Source organism: Pristiophorus japonicus, chromosome 9, assembly GCF_044704955.1.
Source record: "Pristiophorus japonicus isolate sPriJap1 chromosome 9, sPriJap1.hap1, whole genome shotgun sequence".
In the NCBI taxonomy this organism is placed as follows: Eukaryota; Metazoa; Chordata; class Chondrichthyes; family Pristiophoridae; genus Pristiophorus; species Pristiophorus japonicus.
Window position 1 is genome coordinate 92,466,167 of NC_091985.1, and position 24,399 is coordinate 92,490,565.

The 24,399-nt window shown below is 46.5% G+C and overlaps 1 protein-coding gene across 2 annotated transcripts in view; it reads right to left on the reverse strand.

The window, feature by feature from the left end:
* Positions 1 to 24,399, reverse strand: part of LOC139273136 (ribosomal protein S6 kinase alpha-5-like) — a 148,113-nt gene that overhangs the window by 120,726 nt on the left and 2,988 nt on the right. The window lies entirely within an intron of this gene.

The following is a 24,399-nucleotide window of genomic DNA, read 5'->3' on the forward strand; positions in this document are numbered from 1 at the left end:
ACTACTGAGGACGGAGGCTGGAAGGAGGCCACAGCCCCAAACATTTCATAGGCTCTGGCGGGAAATCGCTGAGATTGTGTCAGCAAGTGACACTGTACCCGGGACACCGACGTAAGAAGTGGAACGACATGATTCGGTTGCTGAGGGTGAGTATATTTTGAGATTAACCTGAGCATGCCATGCTCGGAGCAAAATGTGCAGTCTCTCCTCAATGTGAATGTGTCGGATCCTATGCTATTCGTGGGTTAGACCAGATGCAAGGTTCGCATTTGCAGCCTCATCCACTCCAAGGGCCTGCATGCGCAGTTAACCTTCCTACTCCGTAGTGGAGATCCACCCCTCATCTTGTTACCTCCTCAGTCTTCATATGCGTCTGGAAGACGCTATCCTCACAGTCACTTGGTCCTCGCCCCCCTCATTCATGCATTACCACACCAAGTACTCGCAGCTAATGGAAGTTATGTCGACCTGTAAAGACTCTCATATACATGTTGTGAACTATAAGGCACTTTGGACAGACGGATAGAAGGGCACTAACTATGAAGCTCTCTTTAATCTTGCAGGCCAAGCTTGCACAGATGAGACAAGACCAGATGCAGACCAGAGAAGGGGACTCTGAGGTGGAACCCTTAACTCCTGTTGAGGAACGCATATCGGCCCTGATGGGCGCACAAGTTGGTGCGGTGGCAATAGGTGAGGCCGAGTTCCCTCGCGACAATGACGGTATGTTGAGTTCCTTTGCAGCCTCTCGTAGGCCACTTAGCCCTGACACCACAATCCTTCACCACTTTCCATGAGACTGGCATTTCAGAACACCTGTCCCTTTCTTGGCCCCCTCCCCTGCAGGTAACCACTCTTCTCTGGCTTTGTGCTTTCAGATGATAACTCAGAAGGCCAGGGGCCTGCACGTCAGCCTTCCACTGCGGGTGATGGTGCAGAGAAGGAGGAGGCGGAGGACACCTCTCTGAATATCATGGAGGATCCAGTGGCCTCAGAGAGCGGGGCCGGCAGTTTTGTGGCGGAAGGCGTGGTCAGGGATATGGAGGTGGGTGCTCTGGGACCCAGTGGCCTGCAGCAACGCCACGAGGGAGGGGAAAGCAGGGGGCCAACTCCCCGGAGGGTGAGTTCGCGCCTGAGTTATGGTCAGCAGCATTCTGATGATGAGGAGCCCGAATTAGAGGATGTCGCAAGACAGTCATTGCGGATGCACAGCGATCTGCTGGGTGCATTGGCAAGGGTGCCCAAGAGTCTCGATGCACTAGCTGTGAGGATGGAGGAGTCTGCCTCAACTATTGCACATGCCTCTCAGCAGCCCGTGGAGCCCATCCTTGGTATGTACCAATGGATGTTGGATGCAACAAGTGGCCATGGGGTCCCAGACATGGTGGCACGGGCCATGGCTGACATGGCATTAGCCATTGAGCACCAGGCCGATGCTATGGTAGGCCTGCAGACTGTCATATCGTCAGTGCGTGGTGGCATCAATCAGCTCTGTGGTGTGCTGCAGTTGCAGTCTGTACTCATGCCAACTTGATGCCATGCAGGCACTGACCATTGCCATCATGTCTGGGGCCCCCATCAGTTCAACGGGGACCTAATGTTGCCGAAGCGGGGCAACAATCTGTGCTCACCCAGATCGCTCCAGGTGCTGAGACTCTGCCCCAAGGGAATAGCACCCTGTCGGGCCTGTTGGAGCGTGATGTCCTCTCTCAGGACAACATCACTCCGCCCTTGCCAGTGCTGTTCTCTGCAACCCATCCACCACAAAGTGCTGTGGCCCATGCTGAGGTGATGCAGTCTGCAGCAGGCCCTTTCAGGGCCCGAGCTGCTGGGAACGTCCTGCTAGGCCATCAGCGCCAACAAAGCGACCTTCTACCAGCCTTACTGCAGGCACTGAGACCGCATTGAGGAGGAGCAGAAGGCCGGGGGTGGGGGGGGGGGGGCAGGGGGGTGGGAGGGAGAAGGGAAGGGTTGGAAAAGCAATGAGAAAGCCCTGCTAAATACGTATGTGCTAGTGGCCAGAGATGGTGATATTGCTCAAATATGAACTCATGTCAATAGTTGCACTTGCATAAGCCATTAAAGAATTGTGTGATAGTGGCCAGAGATGGTGACCTTGTTCGATTATGAACTAATGTGAATAGTTGCACGTGGATGTAGATGATAATGGTTCAAGGGGTATGGTTTCAGTTATTGTTCTTTTGTACTTCTTTACAGCACACTGGTTTTTGTTGTAAATAAAAATGATTTTAATTTGTCACAATCTTGTCTTGCCACTTGTATACAAAGAGGCTTGGAGGGTGGGTCACAATGTCTTCAGCAGATCGCCAGCTGAATAGGCTGGTCATTCTGCACATCTTGCATTATTCACTGGAATCGATGCGGATGAGTCTCTGACAAGCAGCCCTTGCAGCCGCAACAGTGTCAGGCTGCCTCCTCCTTGGCTGAAGCTCCTCATCTTCCTCCTCATCGTCGTCATCCTCCTGTGTGGATCATCCATCCCTGCTGGTCCCTCATGATGGCTAGGTTGTGCAGCATGCAGTACACAATGGTGAATGTTATGTCTTTAATACTCTTATGAATGACTCCACGAGGTCTAGTATTGTACTTGAGCTGTTGTGACCTTAGTCCCATTTATTGTAACTCCAGAGTGAGACACAAGCATGGTGGGCAGCCTTTTATACTGGGCCCTGCACACCTATGCAGGTGACCCTCAGGTCTCCCACTGCAGTGCCCTCTGGTGGCACACCTTATGTGACTATACAGTTAGTATACATGGTCTACATACATTACATCACTTCCCTCCCAAGTCTTTAATGCAAATTGACTCATACCTTCACGGTGACCTGGGCTTTGCTCTTCCTGGTTGACCATTGGAGGGTCACTTCTAGCTTGGGTGGGTTGGGAGTGAGATTTGTTGCCAATGGAGGTCCTCGTGGTTTCTGGTTGTGAGTCCATGACTACTCCATTCTCCCCCTCACACAGAGATCATGCTAATGGCCCGTTACATGCAAGTTGCATTCAAGTTCATCACATGGGTTTTATATTTACATCTTGGTACATTTGTTGGGTGGATTACAGTTGCATTTCTTTTTATGTGGTACATTTACATGATCAGTACAGGTATATCAGTACAGGTACACAAGGACAGTTTAGTTCCAACACGGCCGGATAAGATCCGGGTCGTCTGGTGGCGGCGCAGCAGCCCATGCTAGTGGGTCTGTGGGCGAGGTGAGCTCATTTTGCTCGAGTTACTGGAGCTCAGGCCTCTTGCAGTTACTCCTAGTGTCGGGCAGGCCAAAAGACAGCTGATGTGTCTGTGACCTCCCTGTCCTTTTCGTTTGCACAGTGTCATTGCTGCTCCCTGGGAAGCGGTCTGAGTGAGCGTTTCGTCTAAGCGACGGTGGGGCTGCCTCATCCTGTCTAGCAGTTCGCAGGGGACTGCTGACTCGCTTTTCTTCAGGGCACCGTTGTGAGCACTCTCTAGTTTGGGATCCTGACTGGTCCAGGTCCCGTTCGGAGGTGCCGTTGCTCTTGGGCATTGCTGTGGTGGCGCGTGGGCTTGTGGGCTAAGCCTTTTCCACCTGGGTGGTGGGCGACGGTAGCAGACTGCGAGCATAGGCGCAGTTTACTGTTTCTGGCTCGTGGCGGTTCATGCCATCGGGTGCCTGCAATGTTAAACCGATCTGAGGCAGGGCATCGCTACCGGTGCTTCTGCTCTCCGGGGATTGTTTACTCTGCGGCTTGTCTACTTCTGTCAGCTGTGGGGACACTTTATGATACATTGTTCTGGTCCCGGGGACGCAGGCTACAGCACTAGGTAGCTCGCTGGATTTGTATGCGACCATTAGGTGTTTGCCCGCTACATTGGCTGATTGCAATTTGCAACCGACATCGCTAAACATTTTGCTCATTCTAGCTGGACTTTTACATTGGTTACCAATTTCAAGCAGTTCATTCAAAAATGGCAGGTTGCTGGCCTCCTTTTAAAATGGCCTTACTACTTTTACACCAATTGTCTTCCTTGCGTGGAACCACGTGTCGTTGCTCCATTAGCGCTGCACCTCATGGTTTGGATGCCATCTGTGCCCGGTCCATGATGTCGACCATCGGGATGAGAGTTGGGATAAACGGGTCCTTTTCGGAATGGGAGTCAGTAACTAGTGGAGTACCGCAGGGCTCAGTGCTGGGACCCCAGCTCTTCACAATATACATTAATGATTTGGATGAAGGAATTGAGGGTAATATCTCCAAGTTTGCAGATGACACTAAACTGGGTGGTGGTGTGAGCTGTGAGGAGGATGCTAAGAGGCTGCAGGGTAATTTGGACAGGTTAGGAGAGTGGGCAAATGCATGGCAGATGCAGTATAATGTGGATAAATGTGAGGTTATCCACTTTGGTGGCAAAAACACGAAGGCAGAATATTATCTGAATGGTGGCAGATTAGGAAAAGGAGAGGTGCAACGAGACCTGGGTGTCATGGTTCATCAGCCATTGAAAGTTGGCATGCAGGTACAGCAGGCGGTGAAGGCAAATGGCATGTTGGCCTTCATAGCTAGGGGATTTGAGTATAGGAGCAGGGAGGTCTTACTGCAATTGTACAGGGCCTTGGTGAGGCCTCACCTGGAATATTGTGTTCAGTTTTGGTCTCCTAATCTGAGGAAGGACGTTCTTGCTATTGAAGGAGTGCAGCGAAGGTTCACCAGACTGATTCCAGGGATGGCTGGACTGACATGAGGAGAGACTGGATCAACTGGGCCTTTATACACTGGAGTTTAGAAGGATGAGAGGGGATCTCATAGAAACGTATAAGATTCTGACGGGACAGGACAGGTTAGATGCGGGAAGAATGTTCCCGATGTTGGGGAAGTCCAGAACCAGGGGACACAGTCTTAGGATAAGGGGTAGGCCATTTAGGACTGAGATGAGGAGAAACTTCTTCACTCAGAGAGTTGTTAACCTGTGGAATTCCCTGCTGCAGAGAGTCGTTGATGCCAGTTCATTGGATATATTCAAGAGGGAGTTAGATGTGGCCCTTATGGCTAAAGGGATCAAGGGGTATGGAGAGAAAGCGGAAAAGGGGTACTGAGGTGAATGATCAGTCATGATCATATTGAATGGTGGTGCAGGCTCGAAGGGCCGAATGGCCTACTCCTGCACCTATTTTCTATGTTTCTATGTTTCTATGATCTTCTTTCCCAGGGATTCTGCCACTGAAGCTGGGAAGGCACCCTCAGATCCAATCTTCCTCCCCAGGAGTCCTGCCACTGAAACCGGGAAGGTGCGTTCGGGTCGTCTCAGCCGGATCATTGCCACACAGTTGTGATGAGTGGTCTGTGCCTCGGCAGCTGCATGGATCTGCTTTCCGGTGCCTGGTCCAACCGAAGGTGGGGGCTTGTTCTGCCTCTGAGCATGGGGACGTCGATCACTGGAGGGATGAAGTCTTCCCAGTTCCAATGAATCTTCCCCATCCATCTTTTTCCATCACTTGAAATAATCCACAATAGTAAATTGTGCACCGTGCCATCATGGGATACACTTACATCCGCACTACCAACAACTGATAACAGTTCCTTGGTGTAGGTGCACTGCTTTGCCTGAACCGGGACCAGCTTGGGTTGTTCAGCTTGATCGTTCCATAGCCTCTCAAAGGCTTCTTGGTTCATTACTGACTGACTCGCCCCCGTGTCCACTTCCATGAAGACTGGAATGCCATTTATCTCATTGTCCATTATCACTGGAGGACAATTTGTGGTGCAGGTATATACTACATACACTTCTTCCTGGGACTGAGCTGCCTCTCTAGCCATCTCCTCGTAATCCGCACTGGATTCGCAGCCATCTGCTGACTCCTCTTCCACATGGTGAGTCACAGCTCTTTTGCGCATTCGCTGGAGGTGGCCCTTTGTGCTGCAGCCTTTGCACACATAGTCTCTAAACCGACACTGATGGGCCTGTGATTACCTCCGCAACGCCAGCATGGTGCTACTTGACTTACGTTTGCACCCCTCGGCGGACTCTGAGTTAAAGGACTCGGGGGGCCTGTACGCTCTGCTCTGGGCAGATTCACGTTCAACAGTTCTGCCTGTGAAAGGCGCCATTCTATTTACAGTACTTGCTGGGTTTGAGTCCCGAGAGTGAGTCATCATCTGCTTGGAGCTGCACCTTGAGGTCATGAACGTCTGGCTGATGCTGATGGCCTTCTGCAGAGTGACGGTGGTTTCGGCAGACAGTAGACATGTCCTAGGGGGAGTGTTTGCTAGTGCTGTTGGGGAGGAGTTAAACCAATACGGCAGGGGGGTGGGAATCTATGCAGAGAGACAGAGGGAAGTAGAATGGGGGCAGAAGCAAAAGATAGAAAGAGGAAAAGTAAAAGTGGAGGACAGAGAAAGCTAAGGCAAAAAGCAAAAAGGGCCACATTACAGCAAAATTCTAAAGGGGTAAAGTGTGTTAGAAAGACAAGCCTGAAGGCTCTGTGCCTCAATGTAAGTAGTATTCTTAATAAGGCGGACGAATTAACTGCGCAGATAGCAGTTAACGGGGTATGATGTAATTGGCATCACGGAGACATGGCTCCAGGGTGACCAAGGCTGGGAATTCAACATCCAAGGGTATTCAATATTTAGGAAGGATAGACAGAAAGGAAAAGGAGGCGGGGTGGCATTGCTTTTTAAAGAGGAAATTAATGCAATAGTAAGAAAGGACATTAGCTTGGATGATGTGGAATCGGTATGGGTGGAGCTGCGGAATATCAAGGGGCAGAAAACGCTAGTGGGAGTTGTGTACAGAACACCAAACAGTAGTAGTAAGGTTGGGGACAGCATCAAACAAGAAATAAGGGATGCATGCAATAAAGGTACAGCAGTTATCATGGGTGACTTTAATCTACATAAAGATTGGGTTAACCAAACTGGTAGCAATGCGGTGGAGGAGGATTCCTGGAGTGTATTAGGGATGGTTTTCTAGACCAATATGTCGAGGAACCAACCAAGGAGCTGGCCATCCTAGATTGGGTGATGTGTAATGAGAAAGGACTAATTAGCAATCTTGTTGTATGAGATCCCTTGGGGAAGAGTGACCATAACATGGAAGAATTCTTTATTTGGATGGAGAGTGACACAGTTAATTCAGAAACTAGGGTCCTGAACTTAAGGAAAGGTAACTTCAATGGTTTAAGGCGTGAATTGGCTAGAGTAGACTGGCAAATTATACTTAAAGGGTTGACGGTGGATAGGCAATGGCAAACATTTAAAGATCACATGGATGAACTTCAGCAATTGTACATCCCTATCTGGAGTAAAAATAAAACGGGGAAGGTAGCTCAACCGTAGCTAACAAGGGAAATTAGAGATAGTGTTAGATCCAAGGAAGAGGCATATAAATTGGCCAGAAAAAGCAGCAAACCTGAGGACTGGGAGAAATTTAGAATTCAGCAGAGGAGGACAAAGGGTTTAATTAAGAGGGGGAAAATAGAGTATGAGAAAAAGCTTGCCGGGAACATAAAAACTGACTGCAAAAGCTTCTATAGATATGTGAAGAGAAAAAGATTAGTGAAGTTGCAGTTGGATTCAGGTGAATTTATAATGGGGAACAAAGAAATTGCAGACCAATTGAACAAATACTTTGGTTCTGTCTTCATGAAGGAAGACACAAAAAACCTTCCGAAATTATTAGGGGACCGAGGGTCTAGTGAGAAGGAGGAACTGAAGGATATCCTTATTAGGCGGGAAATTGTGTTCGGGAAATTGATGGGGTTGAAGGCCGATAAATCTCCGGGGCATGATAGTCTGCATCCCAGAGTACTTAAGGAAGTGGCTCTAGAAATAGTGGATGCATTAGTGATCATTTTCCAACAATCTATCGACTCTGGATCAGTTCCTATGGACTGGAGGGTAGCTAATGTAACTCCACTTTTTAAAAAGGGAGGGAGAGCGAAAGCGGGTAATTATAGACCGGTTAGCCTGACATCAGTGGTGGGGAAAATGTTGGAATCAATTATTAAGGATGAAATAGCAGCTCATTTGGAAAGCAGTGACAGGATCGGTCCAAGTCAGCATGGATTTATGAAGGGGAAATCATGCTTGACAAATCTGCTAGAATTTTTTGAGGATGTAACTAGTAGAGTGGACAAGAGAGAACCAGTGGATGTGGTATTATTGGACTTTCAAAAGGCTTTTGACAAGGTCCCACACAAGAGATTGGTGTGCAAAATTAAAGCACATGGTATTGGGGGTAATGTATTGATGTGAATAGAGAACTGGTTGGCAGACAGGAAGCAGAGAGTTGGGATAAACGGGTCCTTTTCAGAATGGCAGGCAGTGACTAGTGGAGTGCCACAGGGCTCAGTGCTGGGACCCCAGCTCTTTACAATATACATCAATGATTTGGATGAAGGAATTGAGTGTAATATCTCCAAGTTTGCAGATGATACTAAACTGGGTGGCGGTGTGAGCTGTGAGGGGGACATTAAGAGGCTGCAGGGTGACTTGGACAGGTTAGGTGAGTGGGCAAATGCATGGCAGATGCAGTATAATGTGGATAAATGTGAGGTTATCTACTTTGGTGGCAAAAATGCGAAGATAGAATATTATCTGAATGGTGGCAGATTAGGAAAAGGGGAGGTGCAATGAGACCTGGGTGTCATGGTTCATCAGTCATTGAAAGGTGGCATACAGATGCAGCAGGCGGTAAAGAAGGCAAATGGTATGTTGGCCTTCATAGCTAGGGGATTTGAGTATAGGAGCAGGGAGGTCTTACTGTAGTTGTACAGGGCCTTGGTGAGGCCTCACCTGGAATATTGTGTTCAATTTTGGTCTACTAATCTGAGGAAGGACATTCTTGCTATTGAGGGAGTGCAGCGAAGGTTCACCAGACTGATTCCCGGGATGGCTGGACTGACATATGAGGAGAGACTGGATCAACTGGGCCTTTATACATTGGAGTTTAGAAGGATGAAAGGGGATCTCATAGAAACATACAAGATTCTGACGGGACGGGACAGGTTAGATGCGGATAGATTGTTCCCGATGTTGGGGAAGTCCAGAACCAGGGGACATAGTCTTAGGATAAGGGGTAGGCCATTTAGGACTGAGATGAGGAGAAACTTCTTCACTTAGAGAGTTGTTAACCTGTGGAATTCCCTGCCACAGAGAGTTGTTGATGCCAGTTCATTGGATATATTCAAGAGGGAGTTAGATATGGCCCTTACGGCTAAAGGGATCAAGGGATATGGAGAGAACGCAGGAAAGGGGTACTGAGGGAATGATCAGCCATGATCTTATCGAATGGTGGTGTAGGCTCGAAGGGCCGAATGGCCTATTCCTGCACCTATTTTCTATGTTTCTATGTTTCTAGCCTGTGAAGAAGGGCCTCATGACCGATGCCAATTACGAAGACGTCCCGCAACGCATCGGCGAGGGATGGGCCGAATTCACACGGTCCTGCCAGCCTCCTGAGGTCGGCAGTGTACTTCGCAATTTCCTGACCCTCGGGGTGGTGGTGTGTATAAAATCGATGCCTGGCTGTGAGGATGCTCTCCTTCGGTTTGAGTTGGTCCCGAATTAGCACTTTCAGCTCCTCGTATGACTTAGTCGTTGTTTTCTCTGGTGCAAGCAAGTCCCTGATGAGGCCGTAGACAACGGGCCCACAACTGGTCAATTGGATAGCTCTATGCTTATGGCCGGATCATTGCCTACCAGGTTGTTTGCTACGAAATATTGGTCGAGCCGCTCCGTAAAGGCTTCCCAATCTTCACCCTCTGAGAACTTTTCTAATGCACCAACGTTAGTCATTTTTACGTGAAAGTTCGTAATCTCGTCGCCAGTTGTTATGTCTTTAATACTCTTATGAATGACTCCACGAGGTCTAGTATTGTACTTGAGTTGTTGTGACCTTAGTCCCATTTATTGTAACTCCAGAGTGAGGCACAAGCATGGTGGGCAGCCTTTTATACTGGGCCCTGCACACCTATGCAGGTGACCCTCAGGTCTCCAACCGCAGTGCCCTCTGGTGGCACACCTTATGTGACTATACAGTTAGTATACATGGTCTACATACATGACAATGAAGATGGACACTCTCATCAGGTGAGTAATGAAATGGCCCTCCAGAGCAGTCAAGGCAGCAGAAACGTTGCTTCAGAACCCTGATAGTTTGCTCTATAATGGTCCTGGTTGTGATATGGCTGGTGTTGTAGCGCTGCTCGGCAGGTGTGGTGGGATTGCGGAGTGGTATCATCAGCCAGGTGACAAGACCATATTCTTTGTCGCCGATGAGCCAGCCACGCCCTTCATGTGGTGACTGGAACAGTCGTGGCACACTACTCTCCCGCAGGTTGAAGGCTTCGTGGCTGCTGCCAGGATAGGTGATATATGCAACATCTCGCAGTTTGCAGTACATTGCTGCATTTGCCAGGTGACCGACACGCTCTGCAGCCGACGCATGGACTACATTAAGTTCAGCATATCCAGGCAGAGCCAGGCTTCGCCAGGATAGCGGGTTTCTCCCTGGTTCAGGAGGCCATTGATTGTATGCATGTGGCACTGCGGGCCCCGCCTTACAATGAAGAGGTGTTTCACATTCAATCTTAATGAATGGCGGAGCAGGCTCGAGGGGCCATATGGTGCACTGACAGCGAGAATCATTTGCCTGTAATCACAGACCAGCTGAACGTGGAAGGAGTGGTTGTCCTTTCATAAGAACATAAGAAATAGGAACAGAAGTAGGCCATATGTCTGCGGTCTTTCCGATATTTAATTGGAGGAAATTTAGACTCATCCAAGACTAGATGTCGGACAAGTAGTCTGACAATACAGAGACTATGGAGAGGTTGAAAGAGGTGGTGGTGAGATAGAGCTGGGTATCGTCAGCATACATTTGGAAATTGTTGTTGGGTCTGCGACATGGAATAGTTAAGTTGCTAATGAGCTAGCTTTAATGCTGCTTCCCCATAGACTGTAAATAATTAATTTATTGGCCTGTCTCACCAATAAAAAAATATCTTACATTCTTTATTAGAAATTCTTTGATCCCGTTTTTTGGCTGTGAACAACAAGAGGTAAAATATAGAGACAGACACAATCAGGAGGCTTTTTGAAACAGGATGCTGTGCAGGCAGGCAAGTCTTTGAACAGAAAGCTTTGAAACAATGAGGCCTAGCAAAGATAGTATGAAATAAAGCAGCTTATCAATTTATATTGATCCTTGTTTCACATAGTATTTAATAGGTCAGCTTTCAGAGAGATTGAAGAAGGACACATGCAAAAAAACTTGACTATCCAGTCCAGAACACATGGGGACAATACTCAGGACATCCCAAAGCACTTTACAGCCAATAAAGAACCTTTGATGTTTGTCATTGTAATGTAGGGAAACGTGGCAGCCAGCTATCATATAAGTAGATATAGGGTAATGTGAGGCAACTCCAATAAAAGCAAGACGCTCAGACCACTTACAGCAGTGAATGAAGTCACTGAACCAGAGAAGGTATCTGTAGCAGATCTGAATTTGTAATGTTACATGAATTATGAAATTACTAATCTCCTCGATTCATATTCAAAACAATGAAGCTGCTTAACCTGAGTTGTGTTTCCATATAACCAATCCCTGAAAATGATTGATCACTTCTTATGTGCTGTAACACTACCACAGAATCACTGATTTTGTAGGTCATTTGTTAGCTGCAGACTTCACAGATATGTTTTTTCATAGAAATATCTTTCACGTTTCTTTGAAGTTGCAAGAGACAAAGACCATTCAAAAAGAACTACAGTTCCATGTTACTAGATTAGATGGTTAGCCATTCTTTGATAATTGCATTAGATTTTAGGGACTAAATGCAATAGCTCGGCCTATTTAAACAATTAACATATTAAACTTTCTACAATCCATCAGGAACTAGTCAAAGAATTATTCATTTACATTTGTGCGGCCTAGATGCATATTAAATGACCCTGCCCTGCTTAAATAAAAATGTGTCTTTCTGTGCCAACAAAGATAACTCACAGAAGCCATAATTAACCCAGCAGGTACGGTTATTAGTAATTAGGGATTCAAATCAATAATCTAATGGAGAAAATATATTTTTGTCACACCCACACTTCTCAGTAAAGTACATCTGCTACCAATCTGCCAGTTCTTCGCATCTGTCTATGTCCTTCTGCCTGTTTACCAAACTGCCCGCCCCCTCCCCCAATCAGCAAATTTTGATATCACAATCCCTACCTTCAAGTGCAAATCACCTACATAAATTGAAAAAAAAATTGGACCCAGCACTGTCTTCTGGAATACATTAATTCAGTCCTTCTCCAATTCAAGTAACACTTTAACTCGTTTCCATCCGTCAACCAACTTCCCTGTTCCTGTCCATCCGAGTCTCTTTGCAAATAATCTGCCTGGCTGTGTGTTGTGCCGTCATATTTTTGCAGACACTTTTTAAATTCTCTTTTCCTTAGCTTTTTTAATCCACTTGCCAATTTACCTCATCCACTTCCATCTCCTGTTTCTGCTCATTTTCACCCCTTTATAATAAGTTAGTTTTTTGGAAATTTAATTGCTACTCACTTCTGAACTTCTTCAATGTTTTTTCTTTTGCCCAGCAAATTTTAAACTACCTGTCACTTCACAACTCTAACCACTTAATTCCCCTTTTCTACCCACTCCTTCTAGAATTGGATTTTGTTTACATATTTTGTTCATGGCCTCCCATTTCTACTCCTGAGTTTTAATAGTTCCCTCCCTCCATTACTTCAATCCATCCACACACCATTTCAGTGTGCTCAATGGTGCAAGAAGTTTTGGGTCTGCCTTGCATATCGGTGTTAGTCATCCCATTAAGTGGTTTAAATGTCTTACATTCAGGAGTTTGCCCATACTGCCCAAAATCTAATTATATGATAGCATAATCCAGAAGTGTAACAATAATATCCTCATGTACAATTTTCTAAAGTCAGACTGAAAGACATTTCAATGCGATTAGCCCAGATACAAATCGTTAAGTTGCTTTATTTTAAATAGCCAGTTTTTCCTCTTTCTAAGGACATTTGCAGTGCCCCACCCAATAACACTGCCTAACTCAAAATAAAAATAGATTAATTCTGAAATTTTCCTAGTCTGTAAAGCTCTGCTCTATGCCACACAGTGCATATTATCATTTGAGTGCACGAAGGAGAAGCTACATGTATTTTTTTTTAATATATGTGAAGTAGTGGGTACATACAGCTTGAAAACAATTTTTTATTCTAACATCTCTCAGATGACTCAGATGCATCAAACATGACATTTCCATGGTGTTTCTCCCATACAAGAGTCCTGTACAATAAATATGTACCAAGTGGAAGGGAGAAAGGGAAGATAGGGATTAGAAAGAGGGTGAAAGCACTATTGAAGAGTAGGGTCTTTGAGGCTTGTGAAAGTAAAGGAGACAACAAGATGGAGATGTTGAGGGAAGAAACTTCAGAAGGTTGTGGAATAACGGCCAAAGAGCAGCTGTTGACAAAGGAACACAGAATGAAAAGTAGGCTATGTATCAGAGGAATAGAGTGTGCGTACATGGAAGTACAGCTGGAGGAGATTGCAGAGAGCGAGAGGTGTGAGACCATGGAAGGGTCTGAAAGTGAGAATATCTGAGGTAAAGGGAGCCAATGAAGCTTTACCAGGACAGGGGCGATGGGAATACAGGCTTCAGTGTGGATGAGAACGCAGGCCACATGATTCTGGATTATTTTTAATTTATGGGCAGTGGAAGTGGGGAAGCTGACAAGGAGAACCTTGGAGAAATCCAGCTCTGAAGTTTTCAAAGTGTGGATAAAGTTTCAGCAGCAGGAGAGAGAATAAGAGCCAAGGTCAGAGGTGAATGCTATTAGAGATAGAAGAAAGTTGTGTTGGTAATGAAACTGATTTGGGGTAGAAAGTGGAATGTGATTTTGAGCAGGAAACCAAAATTCTGTTTACATAGAAACATAGAAATTTACAGAGCAGAAATAGGCCATTCCGGCCCATCGTGTTTGCGCCGGCCGACAAAGAGCCACACGGCCCTTGGTCAGCAGTCCTAAAGGTTACATATAAACCTATGAACAATGACGGAAAGGCAAATAGCACCCAGCCCAACCAGTCTGCCTCACACAACTGCGACACCCCTTATACTGAAACATTCTACACTCTACACTATGGACTTAGCCCGAGGTGGTAGCTGGAGAGGTTCATGGGATTTGAGGCTGGAGGCACATTGGTTTTTGTGAGAGCCAGAGCGGTTGGCTTTGGTTTTGCCAGCATTTAGCAGGAAGAAGTTTTGGCACTTCCAGGTATTAGTGTTAGATAGGCATCTGGAGAGGCTGGCAACATGTAAGAAAATGTAAACATTTTCCTGCATGCAAAATGCATTCTTTTGCTATCACAGTAAACCATCCTACTTTTCTAGGAACAGAAACAAAAGACTTCACTATGCTTCACTATAACTGAAATAAACTTGCCAATATAGCATTACCCTTTTGACACTGAATTTGGAAAAGAAAATCATGTAGAGTGTAAAAAGCTGCAATTCCCTCTTGCGTGTTTTATGCTGCATCGCCAGCACCCCGCCCCCCGCGCCCCCTCCAAGACAGATTTCACACCCATTTATTTTGCTGATTTATAAGTGAACATAGGTGACATTTCTAATCCGCGGTAATTGAAAACAGAGAGTACACAGTCACTGCACAGTACAATAAATAGTTTAAAATCTTGTTTTCAAACTTTCCTAATGTCAATGCTATTCAGATTTGAGCAGAAAAGAGAATGAGAAAATGAGCAGCTGTGCCTTAGCCATAGAATGCTAAAGCAGTAAGACCAGCAACTGCAGCCAGATAAACCAAAATTGTTGATTTGTTACAAAATTTCACGATACCAAACTGGAGGAGAGTGAATTGAGTCACAGGAAGCAATAAGGAGTCGGATAAAATCCATGAGCGGCCTAAACAGTTGCAGATGAAATCCAATGTAAATGAGTGCAAGGTACTATACACAGGAAGAAAAATGGGTGTTTTCATTATCATCATCATCAATAGGCAGTCCCTCGGAATCAAGGAAGACTTGCTTCCACCCCTGAAGTGAGTTCTTTGGTGGCTGAACAGTCCAATACTAGAGCCACAGACTCTGTCACAGGTGGGACAGATGTTGAGGGAAGGGGTGGGTGGGACTTGTTTGCCGCACACTCTTACCGCTGTCTGCGCTTGATTTCTGCATGCTCTCAGCGTTGAGACTCGAGGTGCTAAGCGCCTTCTCGGATGCACTTCCTCCACTTAGGGTGGTCATTGACCAGGGACTCCCAGGTGTCAGTGGGGATGTTACACTTTATCAGGGAGGCTTTGAGGGTGTCCTTGTAGCATTTCCGCTGCACACCTTTGGCTCGTTTGCTGTGAGGGAGCTCCGAGCAGAGCACTTGCTCTGGGAGTCTCGTGTCTGGCATGCGAACTATGTGGCCTGCCCAGCGGAGCTGATCGAGTGTGGTCAGAGCTTCAATGCTGGGGATGTTAGCCTGAATGAGGACGCTGATGTTGATACGCCTGTCCTCCCAGGGGATTTGTAGGATCTTGCGGAGACATTGTTGGTGATATTTCTCCAGCAACTTGGTGTCTACTGTACATGGTCCATATCTCTGAGCCATACAGGAGGGTAGGTATTACTACAGCCCTGTAGACCATGAGCTTGGTGGCAGTTTTGAGAGCCTGGTCTTCAAACACTCTTTTCCTCAGGCGGCCGAAGGCTGCGCTGGCGCACTGGAGGCGGTGTTGGATCTCGACCGCCTGCTCCCGAGATATGGGAAGTGGTCCACGCTGCCCAGGGCTGCGCTGTGGATCTTGATGACAGGGAGCAGTGCTGTGCGTGAGAACAGGCATCACGGTGGAGGACCTTTGTCTTCCGGATGTTTAGCGCAAGGCCCATGCTTTGTACGCTTCAGTAAATTGTGTAGACATAGCCTAAAGGAGCAGCTGAAAGAGATCTGGGGAGTGATACATTTGTCACTTAAGATATTTAGTCACTGTGGAACAGTAATAAACAAAATAGAACAATGAACTATACTACTAGATCAGTAATGTAAAAGTCAGAGAAACATAGAAACATAGAAAATAGGTGCAGGAGTAGGCCATTCGGCCCTTCGAGCCTGCACCACCATTCAATAAGATCATGGCTGATCATTCACCTCAGTACCCCGTTCCTGCTTTCTCTCCATACCCCTTGATCCCTTTAGCCATAAGGGCCATATCTAACTCCCTCTTGAATATATCCAATGAACTGGCATCAACAACTCTCTGCGGTAGGGAATTCCACAGGTTAACAACTCTCTTAGTGAAGAAGTTTCTCCTCATCTCAGTCCTAAATGGCATACCCCTTATCCTTAGACTGTGTCCCCTGATTCTGGATTTCCCCAACATCGGGAATATTCTTCCTGCATCTAACCTGTCCAGTCCCGTCAGAATTTTATATGTTTCTATGAGATCCCCTCTCATCCTTCTAAACTCCAGTGAATAAAAATCCAGTCGATCCAGTCTCTCCTCATATGTCAGTCCAGCCATCCCGGGAGAATGCCATGATAAAAGTGTACAGTTCTCTGGCAAGACTGCAAATTGTTATTGTTGAATTAAATTTAAATAAATTAATTTCCAGGTAGTTTTCCATTATTATCCATGTACCTAATTATTATGTTCAGTTTTGGCTATGAAGGTGCAAGGGTAGCATTAAAACCATAGAGGTGGTGCAATGAATGCTGATCCCTGGAATAAAGTGGAGAAGGAAATCTGTGGGAAACTACTTTCTTTTTCTTTTAGCACTTTTTAAGATTGTTCAGCTGTGATTTGTTGCTGCTTTGATTTATGACATTTGAGCCAATCAGATGCAAGTGGGACACATACTTTGCATATCTGACAAAGCACACACTTTAAGGTACACCAAACATATGCAAGACACATCTTCTATCTATATATTAAACTCTTGCATAGAACATGCACTTCTTGTAAGTGTAATACTTACTTCCTTAGACATTTTCCTATCACCCTTTGTTAACTGACTCAAAGTAAAATGGCAGCAAATCAGATCTAATGAGCCAAGGAATATGTAGATCAAAAGCAAAGAGACAACCAAAGAGAAGGTAATAAAGACTCATCCTGATGGCCACCTTTGTGTGCAGCTGCATCAAGCTGTGCACAGACCCCCGGTACGCAAACACCAAGTGTCACTATGTGCTGAGGTTCTACCTGTCCCCGGCGTTGCGAAGGATGGGCCTGGCCATGCTGCCTCGAAACGGCCCCACCAGTTGGACCATGCCTGTCCACCTGTCCTTAGTGGAAAAGTTTTTCACAAAAAACCCCTTTGACCACAAGGCCATAAAATAGTGGTCAGCACGTAACGTCCTGGACGCCCTACAAAAGAAGGAGAGGGTAGACCCTGTCGGGTGGTTCCCTGAGCGGACTGTCGAACTCGTTTGGCAGAACGTCTCATCGCCAGAGCTTTCACACAAGCACCAAGATGTAGCTTGGTTGGCGGTGAGGAGGGCCTTACCCGCCAGAGCCTTCATGCACAGCTGACGTCTCAGCAACACAGCACGGTGCCCCCGAGTCGGCTGCGGGGTGGATGAGACTGTCACCCATCTCCTTCAGGATTGCGCCTTCGCAAGGCAGGTTTGGAAAGAGATGCAGTGGTTGCTGTCAAGGTTCATCCCAAGCAGCTCCGTAACACAGGACTCTGTGCTCTACGGGCTGTTCCCAGGGACACACACCGAGATAGACATCACCTGCTGCTGGTGGGCCATCAACTCGGTCAAAGACACTCTTTGGTCTTGCCGAAACTTGCTGGTCTTCCAGAGAAAGGAGATGTCCATGTCTGCGTGTTGCAGACTGGCGCAATCTAAGATCCAGGATTACGTGCTGAGGGACGCACTTAAAATTGGTGCAGTCACCGCAAAGGCACGGTGGGGAAGGGCCACAGTTTAAAGCCCTTCTGCCAAGGTAAACCCGGGGGCAGGAATCAGTACAAAACTCCCCTCGGGCTGTACGTGCAACTTCTTTTTCGTGTACATGGAGCACCATGATCTGTCAACACCTATGTAGTGCCATGTACAATGTAAGGTCTGTTTCGTAATGTACATTGAAAAGAAAAAAAAATGTAAATGTACCGTCACCCATTCCGTGTAATGTATAGTGACACATGTAATGTAATTTTGTTGAATGTATAGCAAATTGTACTTGAAATGGAAAGCAAGGAAATGCATCGAACGGAACTGCCGTCAGCACCCAAATGTAGTGTGTGGGATTGCTGACCGCAGCTAAACGTACTGAACTGCTTTTGAATGTACTGTACAAATTTTTAATATGAATAAAGTATATTTTGAAATATAAAAAAGGAGATGGTAGTAAAGACTTAAAAATTGCTCAAAAAAGCCCTTTCATCTGCGATTTTTCCAAAATTAAATTTAAACAAAATATCAAAAATTACATATTTCACAATAACAATTACCTTCTGCATCTTTTAGTATCTGTATTAAAATCTTTACTTCAAGGCCGCAACCTGTCTCAAAAGCCTGGGTTTGATATTTTTTTCCTCCCAAAGAGTTGCAGGAAGTTACCATAAGCATGTGCAGGTTGTAGAATTTGCCAGCGTGCATCAGAAGGTTTCTGTCTACGACTTCTAATACAAGCTTTATCTCCTCTTTCTGGGACAACACTTACGTTTTTTGCATTTGAAATGCCTTGAAAACTACCTGGAAATTAATTTAATTTAATTAAACTGAACAACAACAACTTGCATTTATATAGTGCCTTTAACGTAGAAAGTGTCCCAAGGTACTTCACAGGAGCATTATCAGACAGAATATGACACTGAGCCACATAAATAAATATCTTTCACACGCGATTAACTATTACCAAATGTTTAATTGTTATATGAGAGAATGTAAAAGACACAGGTGGTTAGAGGGGGCGAGGGAAATGTGGAGCAGAAAGGGGAGAGGGGAGTGGGAGAGGAGTAAGGGAAGCAGCTGTAGTAGCTATTAGTCATGTATAACATTCACAGATTTAAGTCATGTAAGCATGAATTGCATATTTTATATGTAGCACTTCTATTAATATAAAACAGATAATGCATGGACTCACCCATGAGCAATGGAATAGGAAATTTGCTATTACAAAAAAAAAACTTTACTTCTGCACACAATTCTTGTTCAACATGTACTATTTAATGAGTTACATAGAATTAAACATAAATTACAAAATGGACTGGTTGGACTGAATGTCCTGTTCGGCTCAACCAGTCCGTGTTGGTTTTTATGCTTGACACAGCAGTAGAGCTAATCTTTGTGCCTGTCCTGTTCCCAAATCCCTTTATCTATTTTCCCTTCAACCATCAATCTAACCTATTATTAAATGTTGACATGGTCTCTGCTTTAATCGCTAACTCTGGTAGTGCATTCCACTACCTCACTCTCATGTGTAAAGAAAAGTGTCTCCTGATCTCTGTCCTAAATCTCTTACATTTTATCTCACGGAGTGACTGCTGCCAACAAACTGGAAGCTGCGCAGAGGCGTTCTGCGCAAACGCAGCTTCTGGATCACTACGCCACACCATGCGACCCAATTGAAAATATTTACGCATGCAGTTTTGTCAGTGCAGTTTGCGCATGGGCAAATGTCCTTAATCTTATATCTATGTCTCCTTATTCTAGACAAGAAACAGTCTGTTTCTATCTATTCTGTCCCTAACTTATATAATTTTAAACACCTCTATTAAAATCATTCATAAATACCTCTGTTTTAGCAAAAATGGCCCTTATTTGTAAATTAATTGTACACTGAAAAAAGGTAGAAAAAAAAAGATAATCATTTGCAGTATATAGATCATTTTTGCAGGAACACAAAATAATGGAATCCTTAACTAACCTTCCCACAAAACCAGGGTTCTGATCGCCACTCTGAATAGAAAATAACATTCGAATGAACTCACCCAGCTCAATTAGACTTTGTAGCTTTGAAAGGGACACTAACCTACACTTTTACGACAGAATAACTAATACATTGAGTTTTATGATTAAAGGGTTTTTGTGCTCATAAAACAGAGAAGCAACTTTATCTTTACCGATATTCTGATACAAAACATACTCCTCTTGGGAGGGAGACCATTGAGGTCTGTTTATAGCTTGCTGCATTTTGCGTTTAGCATGCAAATAGCCCTATGTAGTACCTTGGTTGGTTCTTTGTTGTAGCGTATTCCTGGTGCTGCTTCCGGCACGCCTTTCTACACTTCACATTGAGCAAGGATTGGTGGTAATGGATAAGGGAGGATGTGCTAGTCACTGTGATGGTACAGGTGCAGCATCCAGAATCTGAAACCCTCGGGACCGAGGCCGTTCCGGATTCCGCGTTTTTTCCAGACTTTGGATTGTCTTTGACATCATGAATCCGGAAACACCCGAGCCTAGGTTCGGGTATTTCCGGATTTCGGAATGTCAGAAGGGGGGGGGGATTGGAGGGTCCCTGCCGAGGAGCTATTCAGGCTGCCGGCCCTGTCGATGAGTTCGTCTGGCGGGGCCTCGCCGCCAAGGAGCTGTTCGGGCGGGCCCCGCCGCGGTGGAGCTGTTCGGGTGCGGGCCCCGCCGCGGTGGAACTGTTCGGGTGCAGGCCCCGCCGCGGTGGAGCTGTTCGGGTGCGGGCCCCGCCGCGGTGGAACTGTTCGGGTGCAGGCCCCGCCGCGGTGGAGCTGTTCGGGTGCAGGCCCCGCCGCCAAGGAGCTGTTCGGGCGGGCCCCGCCGCCAAGGAGCTGTTCGGGCGGGCCCCGCCGCCAAGGAGCTGTTCGGGCGGGCCCCGCCGCGGTGGAGCTGTTCGGGCGGGCCCCGCCGCGGTGGAGCTGTTCGGGTGCAGGCCCCGCCGCGGTGGAGCTGTTCGGGCGGACCCCGCCGCGGTGGAGCTGTTCGGGCGGGCCCCGCCGCGGTGGAGCTGTTCGGGCGGGCCCCGCCGCGGTGGAGCTGTTCGGGTGCAGGCCCCGTCGCGGTGGAGCTGTTCGGGCGGGCCCCGCCGCGGTTGAGCTGTTCGGGTGCAGGCCCCGCCGCGGTGGAGCTGTTCGGGCGGACCCCGTCGCGGTGGAGCTGTTCGGGCGGGCCCCGCCCCGGTGGAGCTGTTCGGGCGGGCCCCGCCGTGGTGGAGCTGTTCGGGTGCAGGCCCCGCCGCGGTGGAGCTGTTCGGGCGGACCCCGTCGCGGTGGAGCTGTTCGGGCGGACCCCGTCGCGGTGGAGCTATTCGGGCGGACCCCGTCGCGGTGGAGCTGTTCGGGCGGGCCCCGCCGCGGTGGAGCTGTTCGGGCGGGCCAGCGAGGAGGCCCCGAGGCAAGGGCAGCAGTGGTGAGCACTGCGAGGGACGGTGAGGCAAGGCCCGAGGTCGGGCAGCGACGCAACCCCAAGATTGGCAGGGTCATCGGGTCCGGATTCTGGAATATTTAACGGATTCTGGACGACCCTGCCACTGATCGGTCCAGATTTCAGAACATTCCGGATTCTGGAACTCCGGATTTTCGATGCTGCACGTGTATGGAATTCTGCTCTTGATGGTGATCCACAGTACCACATGGATGTCCAGTTTTGGGCTGATAGACTGTCGCACTTAGCAGGATAGTAATGTTACGCTACATGATGGACTATGTCCTCAGTGTGAAGGCATGACTGTGAACTGGTCACTCCTGACAATATTATTGTGGACAGATGTGTCTGCGACAGATAGGTTATTGAGGATGATCAAGTAAGTTACTTCCTCGTAATGATTCCCTCATCATCTGATACAGGCTCAGTCTGGCAGCTTTGTCTTTTAGAACTTGGTGAGTTCAGTCAGTGGAGATACTACGAACGGCTCAGTGGTGAACACTGAGGTCCTTCACCAAGAGTACATACTTGCTTCTCTCAGCTCTTCCTCCAAGTTGGGACGGGGTGGGGGGGTGGGGGCGGTGGCGGGGTGACAGGTAAGGTGGCAACCAGCAGGAAGTTTCCTTGGCCTTATTTGACCTGAAGCTATGAGACTTCTTAGGATCTGGAGACCACACTGAGCACTCCCAGAACAATGCCTACCTGACTGTATACCACTGTGCCCCCACCTCTGGTTAGTCCATCCTGTCAGTGGGACAGGACATATCCAGGGATGATGATGGAGGGGTCAGTGATATTAGCAAATAGATATGATTCTGTAAATATGACTATGTCAGGCAGTTGTGTGATACAGTTCTCCCAACTTCGACTCCAGGCCCCAGAGTTAGTGAGGAGGACTTTGCAGATGACCACCGTGGTTGGGATTGTGTCAGTCTTGTTCTGATCTGATGTCTCGGTTGTTGTTGATTTTCTTTGTAGTAACTGTTTACAAGTGAGTGGTTTTCTCAGCCACAGCAGAGGGCACCAGGAGCCATATGTAGGCCAGACTGGGTAGGGTAGGAAGTTTCCTTCCATGAAGGACATCAGTGTACCCATTAGATTTTTACTACAATCCAGCTTTGTGGTCATTTTCCCTCATGCTAGTCTATAACTTACCAGATTTATTGAAGTTTCACAATTTGCAATGCAGGGATTTGAATCTTTTGGTTGTTAGTACTGTACCATACCCACTACACTAAAATATCTTGATAAAGATGTTTTTTTTCTTTAAATAGGTAAATTTATTGCATAAGCAGCTATTACAATTTTAACTTTAAGTGACACGTCCATAGTGGTAAAATTAGACAACAGAATAAACAGACAAAACACAATGGATGTTATTTGAAGCTTCAAATGGATAAAATATTACATCAGATTGTTTTCCAAAGAGCTTGTCATCAACATCATTCTTCATATAAACATCAGGTGACTGAAAATTTCCAAATTAGGTACCAAACCATAATTGGACAACATTTGTTAGCAATTTACTCACTGACAAAAATTTACATCAATACATGTAGCTTAGAAAGCATATTTTGTATTTTTACTGACTAGACCACTCATCAACAAACTAGGCAGCTTCATACATAAAAGCCTCCTTGTGGTTAATCAAACTAGATCATTTTTGATGTAATTACTTTTCTGGTTAATTAACTGGAGAGTAAATTTTCCAATTATTACAATTTGCAACTTACATGGATGAGGCAGTATTTTTGGAAAACTGAGCATGTAAACCAAATATAAAACCTGCATTTGTAAACCTAGAGCAATGCACAGGTTGAAGGGCAGAAAAACAAGCTGTGTTGGTGAATATTTTCAAGTCGGAGTGTCTTTGCTGCTATTACTATCACAAGTTTATGCTGCAGGCTATTGTTACTGCAGCACGATATTACAAACCTTTCTTGCTCATGTTCTTGAATGTGACCTTTTAAGTACAGAACAAACGTGAAATAGCACAACCGTTGTCCTATTTAAAACTATCAAAATTTGTAATGCTGCGCAAATATTATGAACATGAAATTTGGTGCCATGTAACCTTTGTTTCAAAATATTATAGTTTCAAATAATAAACTGCTATGTATCACATATGTTTAAAGAAAGGTGGAATAAAATGTGTTTGTATTAACTAAAAATATTGAAAGCATTATACCACTTCTTTTGTGAAAAACATTGAATTGCAGAGGCTACATTGTAGTTTATTCTATAAAATGTTTCCCTTGATGTGAGCTCATGACAATGTGCTGGCTGCTCGCCTAAGATCTCTGATGTTACATATTTTAATGTTGTGTGCTACTGATCACAGCATTGCATTAACCATTTGCTCTCATCAAGCTGTCCGGTGTAGACTTCGACAACCAGATGGTTAAATATCATCATCATCATCATCATAGGCGGTCCCTTGAACGAGGATGACTTGCTTCCACGAGTTCACAGTTGTTTCGATGAAGGACCCGATGTTCCAGTCCTGAACTCTAATTGAGGGGGTGGAAGATGCCTGTGCATGAATTTTTTTTTAACGTGCGGAGACCGTTGCACACCAGCCACCACACGGGCTTGTCAGAGCTAGGTCTTGGTCCAGTGGCAAGGATTAACCAAGACAACTGGAGACCTGCTCTGCTGCACGGACACATATCACGGTGTGGGCTGGCTCGTGCTGTCCCTGGGCCCTCGGCTCTTCTGGGCCCCGTACCCTCATCTGTCGCACCTCCGCCACAATCTCTCGCCGATCCTCCGCCATAAACATTCACCGCATCTTGCCACAAACACTCGCCGCTCATCCGCCCCGACCTTCCCACTTCTCTGTACCTGGGTCCTCCTGATGTTCTTGCCCACGCTCCAAAACGGCGGCCAGGGTATTGATGACGTCACCCAGTCGCACATCTCAAAATTGTCGCACACTTGGAGCATTCGCGCTGGAGGTTGAAGTGGTGCGCCGCTCCAGCTCTTTTATAGCCCGAACTGCAGAGCTGTTCTCTCGCAGGTCAGG